Genomic DNA, 15951 nt, shown 5'->3' on the forward strand with positions numbered 1-15951 from the left:
TCGGTGTTGTTGCCTATGTGGTTTGCCTGCAGAGCTACACCACCACCAGCCCCGCCCCCTGCCACGCTGCCCAGGCACCCGAAGCCCCTGCCCCCGCCGCCCTCTCCTTTCCACTTTTTGGGCCACAGTCTCGGCCTGAGAAAGTGGTTTCCCAAGGAGGAAGCTTCGCCTAGCGGGCCCGGAGGAAGATGCCCTGGGACCTGGACCTGGGAGGGTGTGGGAGCGCCCGGGGCACCTGCGACCCTCGGGGTCCGTGTAGACAGGTGCGCGGGTGGCTGAGCGGTGCCCCTCTGCTCCCAGGTCTGTGCATCCGGGAGAGGCAGGGGGGAAGCCCGGAGGCCTGGAGAGTCCCGCGGGTCCGTCCCAGGGAGCGGGGGGAGGGGGATGCTCCCGGCCCGGCTGGGCTCTGCCCAGCCCCCGCCCGCGGCCCCGGCTCCAGGTGCGCGGCCGCTCGGGAGGATTTTCCGGTCCCGTGGGCAGCGGCCCGTCCAGGAACTCGGGCTCAGTCTCCACCCCGCAGCGGGGCGGGTCCGCTGGGGATAAGACCCGCTGCCCGCCCCGACTAGGGTGTGACTCGGCGGCCACAGCGGAGCGCAGACGGGTCCTGCACGCGCGGTAGGTGGGCCCGGGGCCGGGGGTCTTGGATGCGCGGGGCAGGGGTGGGGCTGCTGGGCAGCGGCGCTGGGGCTGGCCTCGGGCCAGAGGCCGGCCGGGTCTCCCTGCCCTCCCCCACCCCGGGCCGAGAGAAGGGCAAAGCGGCCTCGGGGCGCCGGGAGGGATCCCAGAGCCGCCCCCGGGAGCCCAGGGCAGTGCCAGTCGGGGCCACGCCCGGCGCCGGCTTGGGGCATTGAAAAGTAGCGACTGAGTTAGCGTCGCTCGGAACCGATCCCGTCTAACACTGAAGTCTTGACTTTGACTTTTCATTCCTTCCCTTTTCTAAGAAGCTCTTTTCTCCTGCTGTCCAGCCTTCTCCCTCGCCCCTGGGCACGGTGCCCGACACGTGGAATCTGTTATTAGGAAGGAGATCCCGGATTCTGTTGCCGAGCCGCGGGCTCGCCCTTTCTTTCAACATGCCTTTGGCTGGCTAGAGACTTGGCAGCCTAAGAAGCTACTTCTAGAGTCTGCCCAAAACGGCAGATTCAAGTGTCCTGTGCGGATTTTTATTTTATGTTGAGCCTTGTGGCTCCAGAGTAGCTCACTTTATTATTATTATTGTTATTATTAATTAAACGTGGGTGGGTGGGTGTCTGGTTTCTCCAGCCTGGAGTTTTGGAAAGGGTAGTCCTCATCACCAAATTCATCCTCTCACCTGCCTCTCAATCCTAGGATCCTCTGCCTCCTTCTTCTGTTGCCACATGACTGTGGATCTCTTCTGAGGTACTAGAGCAAGCAGGACAGAGAGGAGAGCAATGAAAAAGTGGTCACCCTAGCTAGCCCAAACCTGCTCTCTTCCCAGCTCCCTCTCCGGCCAGAGCTAGATCCCCTACATTAAGCTGAGGATAGATGCCTTTTGTTTGGGGGATACTCACACAGGTAGGTGCTGTACACACTGTAGGCTTCTGGATCGAGGGTGTTTTGTGAATTTTCCCCCTAGATGTGTAAGAAACACTTTGTTTGGATGTATTTAGTGAAAGAAGTTTTGTCTGTATTTAGTGAAGCGACCAGGTAGCCAGAAAGCACAATTTTCAGTGCTGGTGTTGGTTAAGGAAGCTGAAGTTGAAGCCTGTAGGCTGGGTGACGGTGGAGCTGGCAAGAGCATGGGATGTGGGACCTGGTGGAGTGAAAGGATGAGTGAAGGGGAGATTAAACTAAGGCCTTCAGGGCCAGAGAGAGTATATGGCCCCACATGGAGTGCCCTCGAGTATCCCTGAGGGTAGCCAGGAGAGCCCCCCAGTACTGCTGAGTGTGGCCCAAGAAGCCCCCAGAATCGCCTCCGAGCGTGGTGGGGTACCCTGGGTATCCTCAGTACCAGCACTAAGGGCCCAAGTACCTGGCAGCCTCAGGCTCCTGCACTGAACCTCTGGCCCGCTGGGCTGAATATTGCCAGGAGTGACTCTGGGTCCCCGGAGCACCAGCTGGGAACCCCCAGAAAGATGAATTCTAAAAGCTGCTTCTTGCCCCATTCCACCTACTTTTGGATCCATGGTGACAGGCTAGGGCCCAGGAATCTGCATATTTAATACACTCTCTGACTAATTGTAATTTCGATGTTTATTGGACTTGAGAAACTGAGGTTTAAAAACTCTTAGAGAAGGATGTTGTTAATTGAGTAAAGCATTAACACAAACAGAAGACTTGAGGGCTTTAAAGCCTGTGATTATGCTATAAACTCTGGGTAAAGGGAAAAAGGCCAGAATTGCCTTCATTCTCACGGAGAACTCTTTATTGCACCTCTTACATAAGATTGGACCTCATGGATTCACAGAGCTTGACACCCCAAGACCAACTGGAGTTTCAGCTAAAGGTTTTTTTAGTTGTATCTGGGTAGATCACTCAGCTGTCTCCAACACTGCCCTGTGTGGCCCAGAAAGAAAACAACAACAATAAAATTTTGGGGCTGGAGCGATAGCACAGCGGGTAGGGCATTTGCCTTATATGCAGCCAACCCGGGTTCTATTCCCAGCATCCCATATGGCCCCCTGAGCACCACCAGGAGTAAATCCTGAGTGCAGAGCCAGGAGTAACCCCTGTGCATCACCAGGTGTGACCCCAAAAGCCAAAAAATAAAAAAAATAAAAGTTTTTAAAATTTGCTTTAAAACTCAATTGAAATGTATTATATTTGGCTTAGTTGCTCCGGGATTTTAGGGTTTCTAGGCTTGTTGGTTTTATTGGGAGTTAAGTTGTTGGTGTTGGATTGTGTTTGACAAGACTGAGAGCTTTTGCTATGGAAACCTAAAAGACCACTTTCAAAGAATTCTTTTGGAAGGGTTCAAGAGGTTTGAGGTCAGTAAATGGCAATACTGCTCCTTTGTCTGAATAAAACCAAGAAAGTGGTGTTTGCAGTTAGCAGCAGGGTTAAATTACTGCCAAAGACCAACTAATTACTTTGTAAAAGGGCAGACTAATTACTTTTTTGATTACTCCATCAACTCTCTTCCCCACTGTCATCAAATATCATAAACCCTTTAGGCCTAGATAAAACAACCACATTATGAGCAGCCAGAGGCCCATGCGGGGACCTTTGTCAAGTCATCATAAGGACCTACCACCTAGTCTCTATGGATTCATTCCTAGGGTTAAAGCTCTTAACTTCCCGGGGCTGGAGCAATAGTACAGCAGGTAGGGCGTTTGCCTTGCACACGGCCGACCCGGGTTCCATTCCCAGCATCCCATATGGTCCCCCGAGCACCTCCAGGAGTAATTCCTGAGTGCATGAGCCAGGAGTAATCTCTGTGCAACGCCGGGTGTGTGTGACCCAAAAAGCCAAATAAATAAATAAATAAAATAAAGCTCTTAACTTTCCTTCCTACCAAGGATAACATGGAATTGTTACCAGCAAGGAAGGGACCCAGTGGTGAGGAGAAGCAAAGACTTCGGGTTTCTATATAATTCAACCCCCCTGCTAAGAGGTCCTTAATAAAAGAATTGGTTTTATCAGCCAAGCATTTGCCCCTTTTTTCTTTGCAGGGGATTCAGGGAGGCATTTTCTGGGCTTCTGAAACTTAAGTTTCTGCTCTTGCTATCTCTGATGCTCCACAAGGACCTGTTGACTCACTGGTACTCAGACTTGTTAAGAGTCACAGGCTCCTTTGAGATAGATTAAAGCCATGATCCTCTCTCCAAAAGAGTAAACACATGTTTCACATTTTTCATAGTTTCAAGGGGTTACAAGAACTTTTCCAAACCCATCCATGCATTCCTAGCAGGTATGTAGGCATCATGTTAATAATTGTCCTGGCACTGTGTGTCAGAATGGAAAAAGTGCATTATTGGCTTCTTGGAGTCTCTACGCAGGAGAGAAATCTCTCTCTCTCTCTCTCTCTCTCTCTCTCTCTCTCTCTCTCTCTTCCCCCACTCTCTCTCTCTTTCACACACACACCATAAAAATTAAAAATGCATTATTCTAGCAGTTTGAATTTTAGGGACTTATCCTGAAGATAGAGCTATCTATGGAGATATATGGAGATATGTATATAGGACATACACATGGCAGTGTTGTTTCGCAGTAGATAAAACTGAATACAACTTAAATATCTCTTAGTAAGACATTGGTTAAATTATGGAATATTTATGCAGCTGTTAATGATGAGGTTGGTAGAATCAGATAAAGAATGTTATTGCTATGGTACTTTTTCAAAAGGGAAGTACAGGTTTTCTTGGAATAATGCCCGGCCCCTTTTTTTTAAGAGTTGTATCCTCTCTTCCCTTTGCCTTTTTGCCGTGTTGTGATGACTGATAATTGTACATGCTTGGTTGTGGAGCTCCTACACCTTCTTGTAGTACTTGCAGGGTTGCACTCTAGGCCACAGTGCTCAAATGTCTTTGGTCCTGGTGTTTGCCCTGACTCGTGCCACTTTAGTTGCGATGCTTGCGCTCCTCTGCCAGCAGAGCTACATGTGCAAGTCAGACTCATGCTCAAGGCAGGCACTTTGAGCCCTGAGCCCTCCGGACCTTGCTCCCATACTATATGTAAGAATGGTGGTCGTTACCTATATTTTTATATGCTTCTTATTGCATTAAATACTTAGGAGAGGACACTTAAGAAATCTTTAACACTGGTCACTGCCAGGGAGGTGGGATGGGAGTGTTCATATAGGTTTATCTCTGTATACCTTTTTGTACAAATAAAAAAATTTTTTTCATCATGTTTATATATTGTTGACTTCTTTGTTTAGTCACATCCTGTGATGCTGGAGGTTTCTCCCAGTTTGGTCCTCAGGGGTCTCTCACAGCAGTGCTTAAGGGACCATGTGATGTCAAGGAGGAGACCTGGGGCTACCATATGCAAAGCAGACTCTAACGCTTGAAGCCATCCCCAGCACAGTTACCATTGACTTCCCCAAATAGAATTGTAGAGCCACTTCACACTGTTTGTAGAAAGTGGCTGAAGAGGCAGGAGTGAAGAGTGCATGATGGTCACATTTTCTGACCTCAGCGTAGATGTGCATGTGACCGTATACATTCTTATTTGCACACAATGAGAAAGCTGCAGTTTTTTATCAGTGCCCAGTGAGATGAAGTGCTAGTTCCTCATCCTTGCCATCCATTCCAATGAGGTGACTTATTCATTTGGAACCTTCCACAGGCTCCCCAAAGAACATAATGTGCTTTGAACTGCATGGAGGAAAGCCGTGTATGTACAGGGTCTGATGGGTTTCGTATACTTTTGCTGCTGGAGCAGAGGGACGAGGTAGCTGGGACCTGTTGTGGCGTGTAGAGTCGAGAGACCTGTTGGTGCAGGGCTGTGTGACAGGCCGAGTCCTGGCAGTGATGCAGGTCGTGGGCACTGAGGGGCCTGCCTTGCTGTCAGTGCACACTCCCGTCCTTTGCCCGACTGTGACCTGGTCTTTGCGAGCACTGTTCCTCCATGTGGGAACCTCTGTGCTTCAGGTGCTGATAACTATGTTCACCAAGTGCTTCCGGTGGGGTTGACCCTCACCCGAGCACCTGGTTTGTGATTTGATTAAATTTTCACCCCTATCAGATGAGTGCTAGTAGGATCATCCCTTATATGTACAGATGAGGAAAACTGAGGCACAGGACAGCTGAGTGCATACTCAACTGTCACCTACTAGAAAGTGTTCCAGCCAGGATCTGAACTTGGCAGTCCGCGTCTCTTCCCAATGCTCTGTCACTGTCATATAGGGTAAGAGGTTTCAAATGGAGAATTGGCATGGAAAGACAGGTGGAAAGATTTGATGAGGGGAGGGCAGACAGTGGACTAGGACAAGGCACAGCTTTTGTCCTGGCGGCCACTCCCTGTGGGGACAAGACTTGGGGCCACCGCTGAAGGTGGGAGAGGCATTTTCTCTGCTCCTTAGGAAGTGTCTTCAGGAGTGAGGTAGGAAGTCTCCAGCCCATTTCAGATGGCTAAAGATTTTATTTTTCTTTTGTAGTTGCAACAGGCACTAGCGATTCAAGGGTAGAATCACTATTTTTGGGAGGTAAGCAAATTGGTGTAGTCTTTCTGGGGGTGAGGGGGGCCACACCTGGTAGTGCTCTGGGATCACTCTGGCTCTATGCTCAGGGATCACTCCAGGCAGTGCTCAGGGCCATTTGGGGTGCTGGGGATTGGACTCAGGTTTGATCTGATCATTTGCTTATTTGCTTTGCATGCAAGAGACCTGGGTCCGATCTCTAGCACTCCGTATGGTTGTCTGAGCGCCACCAAGAATAACTGCAGAGCCAAAGGCAGAGCTCTGTGAGCTGAGGGGGACAGTGTTGAGATCTGGTCCTAGAACCCACTGTAAGAGCTGCTGGTGTGGATTGTAAGTCCCTGATTTCTTCTGCAGCTGTTCCAGTGCTTAGGATAGGTCAGTAATAGGTATTTTTTTGTTGTTGTTAAGAAGAAAGCATACGGTATACCAAGAAGGAAATACAGACAGAGTCAGTGTTGGAGAAATGAAACACCCTACTTCCCAGTCCTGCATCAGGCAAACTACTCAGGGTTTAGCTCGGATAGTTTTCTTCCCAGATCACCTGGGCTCAGGGTTCTCTTTCTCTGTAGCCCCCTCTCCCGGAAATGTTCTGGCCTTCCTGTGTCTGATTATGGGTCTGGGTCCTTCCCCTCAACGTTGAATTGGGGGTGGTATCTGTGCAGCCCCAGTCTCTGGCCTCACACTTAGTGGGTGATTCTCAAAGGGGTGCCTCATGCCGGGTCGGGAAAATGGGATCCAACCTCCAAGACTGTATCACTGTATCACTGTCATCCCATTGTTCATCAATTTGCTCGAGTGGGCACCAGTAACATCTCCATTGTGAAACTTGTTGTTACTGTTTTTGGCATATAGAATACACCACGGGTAGCTTGCCAGGCTCTGCTGTGTGGGCAGGATATTCTTGGTATCTTGCTGGGCTGTCCGAGAGGGACGGAGCAATTGAATCCGGGTCAGCTGTGTGCAAGGCAAATGCCCTACCCGCTGTGCTATGGCTCCATCCAAGACTAGTCTGCTGCAAATCAGGCTTTTTAATTTAATTTAATTTTATTTTATTTTGGTTTGGGGGTCACACCCAGCAATGCTCAAGGGTTATTTAGCTTTGCCTCAGGAATTATTCCTGGTGCTACTCCGGGACCCTATGGGATGCCAGGGAGTGAACCCTGGTCAGCAGTGTGCAAGGCAACCTACCTGCTGCATTATCTCTCCGGCCCCAAATGAACCTTTTTTTGAGAACAACTTTTCAGCTTTTGCCTCCTCAGGCTTATTTGATGTCCTGAAAACTCCAGCCCAATTCCAAATGAAGTTTCTCTTTTCCAAACGATACTTATCACTCCTTATCACAGCTGAGGTCCCATTTAGACTGTTCTTTCCAGTGACTGCAAAAACTCTTTCCCTATAGAAATTGTTTCCTTTGTCATAATGAAAGGTTTTTGTCTCTTAGGTGGGTGGGGAATGTGACAGGGAAAAGGAACAATGCGGGATTTTCTCTGTCCCCCACCCCTCCCTGCAGCTCTGATCTTGTTTTTTGCCATCCAGGATTTTGTCACTGGATTGCAGATGTTTTTTAGTTTCTCTTACTAGATTTATATGCTCCTTGGAAGCAGATGAGAACTCCAGCTCAGTTTCTCTCCTAAATCTAGCCCCTATGTGATGGGGACAACAGCACTCTTGGAGTCGGGCCCGCACACACAGTGAGTGGAGTTCTGGAACAGGAGCTAAGGCAGGGGCTGCCGCCATGAGATTCAGGGCCAGGGCGGGATCTGAAAAGAACCACTGAAACTTGGTTCAGTTAGTTTCCACCCAGGATGTAGACTCCAGCTCTAGAGCCCACTTCCCCCAAATTTGTATTTCTTTCCTGGTGGTGCTGGGGGTGGGGGTTGAGGGGGCCTTATGGTGTAACAGATGGAGCCCAGAGACTCACACATGCACGTGCTCTACACTGAGTCACATCACTGGCCCTTAAAAAAAAAGTATTTCTAAACACTTTCCAGATGACTTTTGCGCACACTCAGGATTAAGAACTTCCTCCTAAATACCATACTTAGGCCCTTAATAATATTACTTAGGATCCTGTGTGTGTGTGTGTGTGTGTGTGTGTGTGTGTGTGTGTGTGAGTGTCTGTGGTTTGGGGACCACACCCAGCTCTTTTTAGGCCTAATTTCTGGGTCCGTGATCAGGGGATTATACGTGGTGCCAGCGATCAAACAGGGATTGGCCACATGCAAGGTGAGCACCTTGATCCCTGATCTTCGGCCTCGACTTAGGATCTTTCTTTAACTTTATTAAGATAATGTTCATGGCCTGAAAGAAGTAGGAGAATGGGCAGACTGATTCTATCCTTTTCATCCCTGGGGGATGCTTGTCCCAAACGTTATGCAAGTTTATCTTTATTTTTTCATTGGTAGAAGTATGTCACATAAATCAGACTCATAAACCATTCTGAGCAATAATTGCAAAGTTGGAGAGGGATTGCCTGGGCCAGTCTCCATTCATTCCTGGGGCGTGAGGTACTACCTACTTTCCTGGTTTTCTAGATGCAATCTCTAAACTCAATAAGCTTTCCTTTTTTTTTGAGTGGGTAGGCTTATGGGTCATGCCTGATAGTGCTCTGTTCTTATTCCTGGCTCTGTGATCAGGGATTACTCCTGATGGTGCTAACGGGACCATATGTGGTTCTGGGATTCCAACTGGGGCCTGCCATATGCCAGGAAAGCACCCTACTTCCTGTACTCTCTCTCCAGCTCAAGAAATTTCTCTTATTGGGGAAGCAGGCTATAGTGGAATTTCTTGCAGAAATCCTTCCAGAACTGTGACTCTCAATTTTATGCGGGAATGAGCTAGTGCTGGTAGACAGGGTTGGAGTCTGGAGGATAAAGGAGGGACTGGCACTTGCCATTGCTCTAGTTGCCCAGGTGGCCATGTCCTTCCCATCCTATCTGGGCACCCACTGGTGTGGAGTGGCACCTAATTGTACTAGTTCTTCTTCTCGGAGAAAGATGATCAGCTCACTCTGGCTTTTATGCATCTTTTTGGTGGGGCAGTGTTGGAGACTGTTCTTAGGAAAGGAGTGCCAGTTACTCGGAATTTTCCAAGGAAACTTTTCTTCACTGAAGTATAGCCCTGTGCAAATAGCTGTGCCTAAAAAAGGGAGAGGTTGTGGCTAAGTTTAGTGGGTGGGAAACAAATGAGTCATAGAGTAAGTCAATCACTTAAAAACCAGGAGGAGGGAGGAGGGAAAACAAATAGAAATGAAATTCTAGCAACTTAAAATCTTAATTAAATTAATATATTAATTGTTGGTTTGGGGGTCCTAAACGCTGCACTGCTAAGGACTGATTTTTGGCTCTGTCCTCAGGAGCGACCCCTGGGGGTGCACAGGGGATCCCAGGGGGTACCAGAGATGGTACCCGGGATAAGCCCAAGTGAGTTAAGGCACCCCCCAGTGTTTTCATTATGAACATTTCCTCACGTGCATTCAAGTGAGACAATAGCTAAAAAGACCTTCACGAACTTATTCCTCACCCAGAAGCATAACCTTCAACCTTTCATAAAAAAATATAGAACTAGTTTTTGTGGTGTTGGGATGGAACCCAGGGCCTCACACATGCAAGGCAGTCCAAATGCTCTATGACTTGAGCCACATCTCTAGCCAAACAAATGTATTTAGAAACTAGGGAGATAGCTCAAGAGATTGGGGGCCAGACAGATCACAAGCCTAGCATATGCATGACCCTTGGTTCAAGCCCTGATTTCATATGGCCTCCCAGCATTTTATATTAATAATTAGAAAAAGACATATGTATATTCAAATTGTTTCAGTACATATAAAATGTATTCAAAGTGAATAAATAAATCCAACTATACCAACAAAGGTACAGTGTACCTGACAGGTTCACCATACAATTCAGTAATTAGTGAAATGTCCAAATATACAGTGCCCTATCCAATGCTTAATTTCTGGACGTTTTTTTCTTTTGAAGTGACATATTTTCCTACAGTGAGGAAAATATGTCCTCATATTTCCTACTGAGTTGCATAATATTATACATAGGGAGAGAGAGAACGTGTGAGTGAATGGGGGGGGGAGAGCACAAGAGCTATACTTCCCAGCATGCACTTCTTCTACCAGGATTCCTCTAATTGGTCACTTTCCCCTGCACCCACTCTACCACCACAGCGTCCCCTTAAGTACCTCTTGGCTGGTTTGGGAGTGATTAGGCCAGTAATGGGGCTCCCTCACAGCTTCTCAACTCAGGTGGGTAGACTGAAGTAGGGTTTTCTGGATGGATCCCGACATAATTCAAAACTGATGGAGAACTCAAGCCCATTTCCCTGCTATCCTGTCCTTTTCCCTCCCACCCATCCCTGACCCTTTGCACCCATCCTCTCCGTTCAACTCTTATCTCCCTTAACTTAGCTTCAGTTCCTCTCAGCTTGTGACATTGTCTAATATTGGGGCTAGACTTTGCCATTTGTTTTTGCTGTGGGGCTTAGGGGCCACACCTGGCAGTGCCTGGGCAATATTCGAGGTGGTGCCTCGAAATTCACATATGATGCTGGGGATTGAACCAGCTGCATGCAGGGGAAGAACCGTAACCCCTGTACTACTTATTCAGCCCCTAGACTTTTGGTTTTATCAGAATGTTTTTTACTGAACTTCATATGAAAATTGTGCCTCCCTATATTTTCCTATTTTTTACTGAAAAATTGGGAGAAGCTTGTAACAGAAAAAGTAAGTTTCCTCTGTGAGTCAGAAAATGGTTGTGGAAGAGTTTTTGCAGTGTGTGTTGTGTTTTTCTGCCAGAATCAGCTTGAATTCTGGAAACACTTGGAGACAAAACCCTTCCCTGGACAAGTGAAGGAGATTGGCTCCGGAGCCTGGAGGAGGAATGCCCACAGAGCTAAAACTTGCATATTTTCAGGACATGGGAGGTTCCCAGAAAACAAGGAGGCCTTTAAGAGACAATATTTATTCTCTGCTGCCTTCCTGATCACCGAGGTTGAGCCTACTATAAATCCAAGGAAATTTCAACTATTTTTCCTGTTTACCTGAGAAGAGAGTTTTCTTTTCTCATGGCAAGCAGAGGTGGTGGTTTTGGAGAGGAAAGTGCTGTACTGCATGAAACCTCTTTTCCTATCTCTAGGCGAATGAAACCCAGCAGGACAGTAGTCTGGCTTATCTCACACGCCCGCTGCAGGGCCCTTCCCTCCTGAGCGTGAAGTCTCTTGTTTGGGCCTGTTCCTTTCCTGCACCAAAAAAGATTTCGTGAAGAAAACCGGCATAGAGTTCAGTGTCTCTGGGAAAGATTAGAAGAGAAAGACCAGATGCTTCAGGCGGGATTATTATTTTTTTTCTGATGAGGCATTCTTGTTTTATCCGTAAGACTTAGATATTGCTATGACAAGAGATCCAGAGTGTCGGTGAACTTGGAATCTGTGGTAATTGCTGCCTGGCGTCTGTGATTCATAAGCAAATACCAGGGTGAATGGCCATAGGAGAACCTGGGTGCTAGAACAGACAGGAACTAGAGGTCAATGCCAGGAGCTCGTGATCAGCTGGGTCCTGTGTGATCATTTAACTTGAGTTTCTGTATTAGCTTCTCACTTTCTTGGGGAGAGTTTGGTTCTGGTGTTTCTGAAGGAGTGTGGGAAGGAGGAGAGATTTCGTTGAGAGCTTTGATTCGAAGTAACTCTGAAAATTGACCCAGAAAGATGTTGTGACTCTGTGTGAAAGTCTAACTGTGCTGGACAGATTTTCTATTTAAATAACTGCAATAAAAAAATAAATAACTGTGATCCCCAAAGAGACATGGTTTTACCTACGATGCTATTCAAAAGCAGCGTGGAGGTTTGCTTTACAGAATTGCCCTTAGCGTGGTATTTGGGAGATCAGTCACAGCAGTCTGCCACCCCTGAGAGCTCATTGTCTGCAACAAAGCGGCAGTGATGTTTTTTGGGAAATGGGGGCATGTCCAACTATACTCAGGGCTGCACTCAGGAATCAGTCCTGATAGTGCTCAGGAGACCATATGGAATGCCGGAGATCCAACCCAAATGGGTTGGCCGCATGCCAGGAAATCGCCCTACCCTCTGTTTTTGGTCTTTTTTTTTTTTTTTTTTGGCTTTTTGGGTCACACCCAGAAATGCTCGGATTACTCCTGGCTCTGCACTCAGGAATCACTCCTGGCAGTACTCGGGGGGACATATGGGATGCCAGGGACCCAGCCCGGTCAGCCTTGTGCAAGGCAAACACCCTGCCCGATGTACTATTGCTCCAACCCCAGCCCTACTCTCTGTACTATTGCTTTAGCCCCAGAGCTGAGACTTTGGCCTCTTAAACTGTATACACATGTATATTCTGTTATTGAGATAGAAGGCACATACAGAAAAGCACATGAGACTTAAGGGGTTAATTCTATTAAAAAAAAATTTTTTTTAACAAGCTCAAAAAGGTAGCTGTTGGGGGTTGGACCAAACCCAGCAATGCTCAAAGCTTACTCCTGATTCTGTGCCCAAGGGACCATTTGAACCCAGGGTCTCACCCATGCAAGGCCAAGAGCTCTACCACTAAGCCATGTCCTCAGCCCTCTGCTCATTTTCTGTGTCATTTTTTTAAAACGTATTTTGTTTTTGTTTTGTTTTCTTTTGGGGCCACACTGCACAGTGCTCAGGGCTTACTCCTGGCTCTGTGTTCAGGGGTCGTGTCTGCCAGTGCTTAGAGGACCAAGTGTGGTGCAAAGTAAGTGCTCTGTCTGCTGTACTATCTATCTCTCTGGCCCCTGAGCAGATGATTTCAATCAGGTCATTTTAAGCACTCCATGCCTGTAGATAAAAGAATATATTCTCTTAGATCAGAAATAAGCTGTTGAGTGGAGTCATCAGACCCAGGTGAATATTTGTTTAGAGGCTCAGAAACCAGAGGAGAGGAGGAGATTGTGAGGGGTTGTGAGGCTGAGGGTTGTGGAGGTTGGGCGGGCAGAGGGTCCTTCTGGGAGAGCAGGTCTTCAGGAGGCCCGAGCAATCTCGGTCTTACTATCCGTTCACAATATAGAGCTTTCAGTTAGAGTCACAAGTCGTTCTTACAGGTCCTGTTGGGCTCAGCACTCCTCAGAATCAGAAGCAGAAAAATAGGGTTGCAGGAGGGAATCTGGTGAGCAGAGGGAAGTGTCAGAACTCAGACATGGAGGGGACAGGACTCACTCTTGTCAGCAGACAGACCACATGGATGGCGGGGTGGCGGGGCGGGGGGGAAGTGGTGGTGCAGATAAGCCCTGGTTGATGTGCCGTAGACGTGAGTGTGAACTCTGTCCACCACAGATGTTCTTCATATGGGTGGTGTTGGTCATACACACCTTAAAAGGTTTAACGAAACAGATAATGCCGGAATATGTAGATAAGGTCATGAAAGATTACTTGATGAGGGTGGTCATAAAAAAGGAAAGCTAACATTGAGTGGATAATGCAAACTCTTTTTTTTTTTTTTTTTTTTTTTTTGCTTTTTGGGTCACACCTGGCGATGCACGGGGGTTACTCCTGTCTCATGCACTGGGGGACCATATGGGATGCTGGGAATTGAACCCCGGTTGGCCGCGTGCAAGGCAAATGCTCTACCCTCTGGGCTATCGTTCCAGCCCCCATAATGCAAGCTCTTAAGAGCTGTGTCTGATGTAATAACTTGATGAATCTTTCCAACAACTCTATAAAGTAGCCATTGTTCAATTCATGTTACTCAGGAGGGGACTGAAGTAGTACAGAGAGATTATAACTTGCTTCAAATCAAACATCTGGAAAGTGTGTGTGTGTGGGGGGGGTGAGTTCCTATATCCCAGTGGTGGCTTTCCAGACTTGGCCACTTTCCCTGGCGTTCTTTGAAGGAGGTGCTCCTGCATGTCTGAACAGCCATCCTGCAGCATGAGCTACCACCCCGAAGTTAGCTACACCCCCCTCCTCTTCATATTGCATGACTACTGTTTCTCCTCAGAATGAGAGCTGGAATTCTCCCATCTCATTGTGTCTGACCCGGGGCCCGATACTATTTACCACACACTCTCCAGAAGGCCACCCTTTCAGTCCCTGTAGACAGGCCTGCTTCCTGTCCACAAAAGGTCACGCTGGGTCTCTGCTCCCTGACGCCATTTCTGGCCGGATGGTCCGAGGCTGGTGGAAGTGACTTCTTCCTGAGAACCAGCGTCCTCTCACCCACAGTCCTCGTCTCATTTCTTTGTGTTTGAAAACTCAACGTTGGAGTGAATGGTTTTCTTGACATTTTGATTTGAAATGGCGGGAAGCAACTCTGGGAGATCAAAAGGTAGTTGTGTCCTTTTCCTCTTTTTTTGCTTTTTGGGTCACACCCGGTGATACACAGGGGTTACTCCTGGCTCTGCACTCAGGAATTACTCCTGGCGGTGCTCAGGGGACCATATGGGATGCTGGGAATCAAACCTGGGTCAGCCTCGTGCAAGTCAAACACCCTACCTGTTGTGCTGTCGCTCCAGCCCCGGTAGTTGTGTTCCAAGTCTAGAGGGGCCCTGCCGCGAATAGTGCCCTCAGGCCTGAGACGGCAACGTCCCAGCAGGGCCGAAGGCCTCTTAGACTTTGGATGAACGCCCATCCTGCTTTCAGTTCAGACCAGAAGCTCAGAGGGTATTCCTGGCACTCCTTCATTCTCAGGATGGTTTTAATACTGGCTAGTTTTAATATTGCTGCAGGGAATCAGAGACATGTAGCCAAAGGGCTCATTATTTCGACCTTCTTTCATACTGGATTCTGGCCGCGTTGTGCATCAGCCAGTCCCTGTAACAGGCTGCCCTTTGGCACTTGGATGTTGTGCTTAAATGGTTCATGACCCCCCACCCCACCCTTTATGCATTAGTTCAGGGTGCTGGGTCGGGTTACAGGGACCACCCAGGGTCTGTCTGGTGGCATTCCTACCTCAGCTGGCACACTTCCAACCATGGTTTCCTCACAGAGGCATCATTCTAGGCCAGGGTGCGTTGCTGTCCCCCCAGAAACATGGTGTGAGCCGACTTAATAGAGGGAGTGTAGGGCCAGAGTGGGGTCTTTCTTCAAACAGTGTAAGTTTGTTCCCGCATTTGGCTGGAGCAAGTCAAGCGTGCGGTCCACTTCCACCAGATGAGTCTGCCTCTGAGGGTTTGGGTTGTTATTTTTTGTGTGTTCGGTTTTGGCTTGGGGGCCACACCTGATGGTGCTCAGGGCTTACTCCTGACTCTGTGCTCAGGGTATCAAACCCAGGTCAGTCGTGCACAAGGCAGGCTCCCTACCTACTGGACTATCTCTCCAGCCCTTTGTTATTGTTTAGAGCTGCTTTACATCTAGCTTGTCAAATATTTGGAGCACAAAAGAGTATTGAACTCGGCAAAAAGTGTGCCTGTTTAAAACTTTTTATTCCATTACTATATGTTTAGTATTGCTGGTGTATGTTCTTTTCACCATTCTATACATATATATGCATATATGTGTGTATGTGTGTCACCTGCTTTTATATGGTTGTGTCCCTGTGTATGTGTGCATGCGTTTGTGTGGTTTAATAGAAAGGCTTCTAGGTCACCTTTCTGGAGTTTTTTTGCTTGTGGTGTCACAGGTGGAATCCTGGGGCTCACATATGCCACGCAAGTGCTGGGCTGCGAGCTACATGCCCCCCATGGCCTTCTCAGCCTGGCTGAAACTTACGTGCTCATGACCACTTTACTAGCCAATGAGAATGCGATGTGGTGTAATATTGATAAAGCCTCTAGGGACTCGGTACAAACTAGTGGTTTCATTTAGAGTCCTGGGCAGATAGCTCAGCAGTCAGGGCAGGTGGCTGGCATGTGTTGGGAGCCACGCTCCAG

The 15951-nt window shown here is 48.1% G+C and overlaps 1 protein-coding gene across 2 annotated transcripts in view; it reads left to right on the forward strand.

Annotated features, from left to right (window-relative positions):
• Positions 1-208: 208 nt before the first annotated feature.
• ANXA4 (annexin A4) overlaps positions 209-15951 on the forward strand; it is a 53660-nt gene continuing 37917 nt past the window's right edge. The window contains exon 1 of one of the 2 annotated variants that reach the window (XM_055121938.1): positions 209-300. The gene's annotated coding sequence lies outside the window, so the exon portion shown is untranslated. Of the gene's footprint in view, positions 301-483; positions 616-15951 lie in introns of those variants that run through there. The other variant, XM_004609151.2, reaches the window with a different exon arrangement.

The sequence above is a fragment of the Sorex araneus genome, chromosome X (assembly GCF_027595985.1).
Source record: "Sorex araneus isolate mSorAra2 chromosome X, mSorAra2.pri, whole genome shotgun sequence".
Taxonomy (NCBI): Eukaryota; Metazoa; Chordata; class Mammalia; order Eulipotyphla; family Soricidae; genus Sorex; species Sorex araneus.